Source organism: Pteropus alecto, unplaced genomic scaffold (genome assembly GCF_000325575.1).
Source record: "Pteropus alecto unplaced genomic scaffold, ASM32557v1 scaffold20, whole genome shotgun sequence".
Classification (NCBI taxonomy): domain Eukaryota; kingdom Metazoa; phylum Chordata; class Mammalia; order Chiroptera; family Pteropodidae; genus Pteropus; species Pteropus alecto.
Window position 1 is genome coordinate 41,418,149 of NW_006436298.1, and position 7,638 is coordinate 41,425,786.

Here is a 7,638-nt window from a genome sequence, read left to right on the forward strand (position 1 = left end):
AAAACAAAACTGGAAAAACCTCATTTAAATATAATTTTCATAATTTTTCAAGATTTCAGACTTTTCATTATAACAAGTACCCTACTGCTCTATGACTCAGCTTTTGATCAATTGCTCACATACTACCCCATCTACATATACCTCCAAATAAACAGGCTCTCACAAAATTTAGAGAAGTTTCTTCATAAGAAATAAATCAGAATAAGAAAATCAGATGGTGAACTAGATGGCAAGAAGGACAATGTCAGTTCAAGATAATGTATTTCTCACACCTGACCTGAAATCCACTAAGCAATGAGAAGTTGTATGTATTTGTCAGATGCAATATTAAACAGCATTTCAGAATGACACTGCAGTGGAGTAAAAGGATGGGTGCCCATTACTGGAAAAAAGCTCTGTATCTGGGCTGAATCCTCTTCAGACAATGTAATGATTCCTTCAGTGGGTTGAAATACATGTATATTGTTTGTGATCCCTAATAACAGAGACGCAATCTAAAGACAAGACAGTTTGATCTATAAATTTTGGGGAGCTCATTAAAAAGTACAATTGACTTTTAACTTTTAAATGAGAAACAAAAGGGGAAAAAAATAAGTTCATATCATATATGTAATTCTTTAGATTTCTTACTCATTTGCACTAAAGGTCATTCTTCTTTTATACCTAATGTAAAGGAATATTATTTCCACTAAAGAATTCAGAACATTTGTAGTACAAGAAGAAATTGCATTAACTTTGAATAAAATCTCTCTCAAAACATAACTAAGAATTTTGCAATTTAAATGGATTGTTGAAATAAGTCAATATAAAATTATTTCTGATTTCTTTTGAGACGTGTAATATGGGCTATTTTCAGAAAACACAATAATGAATTCTTCTCTGACAGAGAAGGGAAGAGAATCAGAGAATGAATTGATACAACTTTCTGTCTAGGATTTGCAATTGGCTCTATTTTAGATGTAAATATTTAAATATCCATTCAGGACTTTTTACACAGTCCCATGGTTGCCTTGTACTAAATAACTTGCATTTGTAAGATTTCAACATGATGCCATAGAGCCAGGGACTTTACTGCAAAGAATATGGGCTTTTGAAATGAGTTAAATCTAGATTTGAATTTAGGCTCCCCTGCTTGACTTATCTGTTTGACTTAGTAGAGGTTACTTCACTTTCTGAGCTTCAGATTCTTACCTTACAAAATAGTCATGAGTCTCAACTGAAATAATATACAAAAATAAAATACCTTAGGCAATATCTGGCAGATAATAGATGATTAGTAAATTTTATTTGTACAGCAATAATAGATGATTATTCAGTTGAGTCATGAGTCTCAACTGAAATAATATACAAAAATAAAATACCTTAGGCAGATAATAGATGATTAGTAAATTTTATTTGTACCCTAATGGATGACAATTCCAAAGAGAAATTAAATCTCTTAATCTTGTTTCTTTGATACTATACCCCAGCTAAATAAATTCGTGACCCAGTGTTGATATTGTCTGTGATCTCAGAAGAGGATCTGGACCAAATAAGATAATGTTTCTAAACAGCTTTGAGATATCTTTATCTGCACTCTTCAGTATGAGTTCAATAAAAGTTACCTAACGGCCTAAAAGTTATAAAAAGGACTTCTCTAACTAACTAGATGGTTGAGACCACAGAAAAAAGACCAACCAAAGTTTATTAAATTTAACTTTTTAAATCCTCTCAGCAACTCTAAAGCTAAGTACTAGTATTATCCTCATTCTCTGGATAAAAAACAGAAAGTAGATCAAATGAATGTTCTGCTCTAGACAGTAGCTATCTTAGTACAGTATGGCTATCATATGTACTACTACATAACAGTAGTTGAAGTATAGCAGGAGTTACCTGCTTCAGAGTAAACCCCATATTCGACAACAGAGCCTAATACAATTAATTTTGCTATAATTAAAAGAAACAGGTATACTTAGTTTACATGGGAAGAAACTCTTCAACACTATAAGATGTTCAAAAATAACAAGATTTCAACTCAAACAACTCCATTTCTGATGATAGAGGAAGAGAGAGAAGATTCTGTGTATGTCTGTGTATGGCATTTTATTTCTGTGCCTTACTGAGCTACTACTCATTCACATTATTCAATCTATATTGAACATGCAAATGTTGTAATAGAAATTGCCCACCGAAAATTCAAAGATTCCATTGTCTGCAAACTGTCTTAGACCTACTAAATATGATTTTAAAACCAAGCTACGAACTCTTTCACTATTATGATATATCTGAAAAAATTTAGAAATTATCCAGATAACAACACATAAGCAAAAGTACATCTAAACCTTGTCATATTCTCTCCTTTATCTGCATCATGAAACTGTGCTTATTGTTTTTGATTTCATATCATGAAGGCATGAAGAGATCTCTTTGGTTTAAAATATACCATGACTTCTGTCTCAATTTTCAGATTATTTTTTAACTTCTGAAAGCACCTTCGTTAAACCCAGAAGACCATATTCCCATGTGATGAAATTGAGTCAGTATATCTACTTTGTCACCTTGAAATCAGATTATGCAGTATGCTTATTAAAAAAACAAAAAACAAAAACAAACAAACAAACAAAAAACAGGACATGACAGTATTTCTTCTAGAAAGATTGATTTTCCAGCAAGATTTGGAGGGAAAGATAATAATCACAACTTCACAACTACAGCTGCATAACTATACTTCACATGTTGTCTTGCATGTTTAGCAACTTGAGACAAATAGTAAAACATGGTCTGAAAAGAAAAATTCTATCTTGATAATAGCCGGATCTACACTTGTATGCTACTGTTACTATGCTATCGCCATTGTTGTGTTTGAACATCTGAGAAAAAGACATGTACGTGGTAAAGCCAATCTACTTGAGGAATCTAGTAATTTTTCACTTTTAAGTACACAATGGGTAGAGTGTGCTAGGATCAGAGTTAGGGTTTTATGGAAAACCCATGACTTACAAGGATAATCACATGAATGTGTACTCAAAATGATGTAATATCTACTCAGAATGATATAATATTTACTAAGTCAATTGTATAGCCAGCTTTCCTATTCTGATTGAACCCACAGATGATCAACTAGAAATCTGTTACCAGCTGATTGACTGAACGGACTGTTAACTGAATCAAGACAGATCAGTTGACAGAAGAGCCAATTCATTGTAAGTTAAGGAACCACATACTCTAAAATGAGAATTAGGGAAATTTCAAGAGGGAACTAAGATACTGGAAATGGGGAAAGGCATCATTTTTTATCAATTTTGCATAGCTCTGAAACCCTGAAACTACATGTCACCCAGGCCTACTCTCCAATTTGATTTTCAGGGCCTGCCTAGGCTATCCAGTAAGATTTATTAGATTTCTTGTGCTAAAATGAACACAGATGAAGTGTTAAAAATGGAACATAGATGAGGTGTTAGTTGCATTGGACTTTGAGTCATCAGCAATTACCAGTCTGTCAATCATCAATTGTATATTGAACATCCACAAGTTATACAGCAATATATTCAACTAAAATGTGATTGAATTTATTGTTAGGGCGACACATTATACTGTTGAATCAACAGTATAGTAAACTTCAGTGATTAAATTCTTGACTTCAACTATCCTTTTTGTGTGATCATGCACAAGGATTAAAGAAGATTAAGTACATAAAGCTTGTAACATGCTGTTTGGCTTATAGTAAGCACTAAACAAATACTATGATATAAGAATGGAAGAGATACTTTTTAAAGTTTGTATCAAGAGGGTTAAAAAGTAAAACATCCAAACAAAAAAATTTGAGACTGATAAATCATAAAAGCATATCATTTCAATATAGTTTAAAAATTTATAAAGCTTTTCTTGATAAGCTTACTCAGGAAATATGTTTTTTACCCCCAAAAAATGTCAGTAGTGCGCAAATTCTTTTAGATAAGTATAGAATTCTGATAGGAGAAAGAAACTTCCTAGAACTAAAAATAAATAAAATAAATATTGTCCTCAACTTAGTGAAGTTATGTACTTTTCAATAGATTTCTTTGTTTTATGTTATTGTTATTTCATTTAGTAAGTGTTTATGTTTCACTTAGTCTCTGTAGAATTAAGGACAGGTACATTTTCTTATACTTTTGTTTTTAACTCCTCCTACAATAGGACCTTGCCAAAGGCCCACCCAACCAGTAATTGTTTATATTAGAATACTACCAACTTTCTTTTCCAATATTCTAATATCGCTATATTTATTTTTCTGTAATATCACTAAATATGAACTCCTTCCATATAGTAATTCTTTGGTAGAATTTCTTTTATCATTTTCAAATACACAGTTAAAAGATAATAAACAATAAAAGATGATCATACAGAAAAGCACATATCTGAAAAGTACGTACTCATCCTGGTACAATATTTTCTAACACTGAGAAAGAAAACAAGCTAAAATAAAAAGCTTTTAAATTATAAGAAAAAAAATTCTAAAGTGATAACTTACAGTAATTTTATTGCCAGTCTAACAGTACTGTTGTTTCAGAAACAGAAATAAAAATGTCATTGTTCATCTGTTTCATGTTGTGCATTCTGATACATAAGAAAATAAAGAGATAATTTGAATATTCCAAACCAAAGGATAATTCAGCCTTGTGTTTCTTTTTTTTTTTTTTTTAGGCAAAGCAACCCTTAGTTGACCTCACAGATTGCAAGAACCTTGTGAGCTTACAATCCCTTATTTTTTTATTTTTTATGCCTACAGCACCTGGTTTTCCTGGGCGGTCTCCCATACAAGTACTAACCAGGTCCAACCCTGCTTTGCTTACGAGATCAGATGGGATCAGGCTTGTTCAGGGCAGCATGGCCATAGTCAGCCTTGTGTTTCTATGACTCTATTTCTCTATTGCTACCTAATATATATATTAAAGAATTGGATTACAGAAAACACATGTTCATAGATCTAATGAAAGACTTAAAACAAAGTAGCTAAGTCTCAAGTAAATTAAAAATGCCAGTTACTACTGGATACACTGAGGGTGCTTGCCAGGACACAAAATATTCAGTCCTGGGCAAATTGTGTGGCTTGGTAGGGACTGTAAAAAAAAAAAAAAAAAAGTTGGGGGGGCACTAAATAGAATATTCAGTAGGATGAATTCTGCACTAATCTAGGTTCAATATGTAAAGGGTTCTTTTGATTTGAAGACTACTAAATCAATCCAAAAACAAAAACAAAAAACAAAAACAAAATACTATTTGACTCCAGGATGACTGCTAATCTAAAATGTGCATTTCTGCAGACCCAAAATGGAAATGACATCTACATTTCTGTGGCTGTTTACCTGATGACATCTCAATTCAGTGCACTCAAAAAATTTCAGAAAATAGAGAAATGAACAGAATGTTAAGTGACTCAGAAGGCAAATAGCCATCTGGTCTTTCAGTTCTATTTTTTTTTTTGCTGGACCTCCCTTCCTTAGAGAAGTGAAAATAATATGAATAATTCTTCCAATCAAATTGAAGATGCCAAATAAATAAAAAATAAAATAAGACTACAATAGCAAATGTGTATATAAGAGCCCTTGGATATTAATAGAAATAGAAACCTATTTCATCTAAAGTCCATCTTATCTGCAAGATAGGAATAAAGCAATGGACTGGACACACCCACATTTCTCTCCCTCTCATTAAATTCTCTAGAAATGACATTAAATTATACATCAGCTAAATCTATAACAGCTCCCCAAATCAAGAAGTGTCAAAAGGACCTAGAAATGTTGAGGAATCCCAGAAAACTAGAAGACAGAAAACATATGAAATTGAAAACTGCAACTCAAAAGGTATGCAAGTTATTCTGCTGAAAAAGACGGAAATATCTGTAAGGGGGTCACAAATGTTTGCAGGGAGATATACAGAGAGCAAGAGAAGCCCATGGGTATCCAGTAGCCTGCCTGACTGAATGAATATGGCTCTCCACTTACCCACTCCACCCCTAATACCCTAGACTAGAAGAGTGATTGGAAAACTTGCATTTGAAGGACAGAGCAGTATCCCAGGGAGTCGGTGGTGATAAGTACAGGAAACTCCCTGGCCAGAGGTGAAAGCCACTTCCAATCACCCCACAACATATGCTACCCTTTTCTCACCAAAAAAAAAAGTGTATATATGGCATCTTTCTACCCATTTACTTATGTAGTGTATGTATAATATAAATACACACACACACACACACACACACACACACACACACAAATTTTTAGAAAAATGTATTTCACATCTTGGTTCACTTCGTAGAATGGTAGATAAAAATTAGACCAAAAAATGGTATTATATGTGGTTACAGAACATTGAGAATTCATGTGAATACAAAAAAAAAGCTGATTCAAAAAACATGTCAGCCAGCTTTTACAAAAGAATTTGTCTTAAATTGAGTATTAAAAACACAACTTTGTGTTTTTGTGACAGACGGTAACTAGACTTACTGTAATGATCATTTCATAATATATATAAATATCAAATTGCTGTGATGTACATACCTGAAACTAATAGAATACTGTATGCTAATTACACTTTAAAAAAAACACATATACACACAGAACTACAATTGAGTTTTTAAAAATTAGAGGAACTGTCTTATGATCAAAGGTAAAATGCTATATTGAATGAAACTGACCAACTCTACTCATTAGGTTTCAATGGAGATCCAAAAGGCTTATCACATATAAGAATGAGAACCAAGCTTTTAAAGAGTTTCACATCTATTCCACATCCTAGAATTATATCCCTCTGAACTCTTCCAGCATCTCTCTAATTCCTGTCACATGGTATTTGTAAGCCTGTAATACCTGCACTCTCACAAGCAAACAGCAGTGACTCACAGTTATATTCTAAAGGGATCACAAAGAGCACTTTCATCATTCCACTGGTTCCGTGGGGAGTGCTGAGAGGCTTCTAATGTGGAGAGAAACTTGCTTAGCTTTCTGTTTTTCTATGTCCTCCACAATCTCAAATCTTACCCTTTGTTCCTTCTAAGCCAAGTTTCTTCAATCTTTCCAGTGTGATGCATTTTCACATGCATTGGCTCAATCATCTCACAGATCCTGCCTCCTTACTCTATTCATCACAGTTTCTTCTTTTCCAGAATCAATATATTCTTGTACACCCCTATTTTCTTCAATATATTCACTAACTTCTGAGGTTTTTCTCTACAGTTCTCATTATCCTCTTCCACTCTCAGCTCCTCCTGAAATTGAAAACATCTAAAACAGATAGTTTTGCTATCCGATATTTTTCTCGGGTCTTCCATCCTCTAATTTCCCACACAAATTGGAATTTGGACAGTTTGGCTAGCTTCCCTATCTGACAATTACACTTGAAGTCTCTGAACTGAGAGATGTCAAGAGAACTATGTGTGTGCAAGGTGTGGGGAGGGGCTTCTTCCCAGATTTACAGAAGACACATTTGACGAAAGACAGGCCTACAGACAGAAGCCATGCATTTGGAATGTGTCAACAGTTCTGCAGACTTAATCGCGGAAATTAATTGGCTGAAGGCAAGAAAACTGAGGTTCAAAGTGACTAAGGAGCCATTTTGACTGAAGAATCTTATCAATTCTTTTCACAGTGCAAAGCTTTCACGTACAAATCTCTTTTTGTT

The 7,638-nt window shown here is 33.4% G+C and overlaps 1 pseudogene; it reads right to left on the reverse strand.

Moving 5' to 3' along the window:
* Nucleotides 1–4,738: 4,738 nt before the first annotated feature.
* On the reverse strand, nt 4,739–4,857 carry LOC112480771 (annotated as a pseudogene).
* Between the last annotated feature and the right edge of the window lie 2,781 nt (nt 4,858–7,638).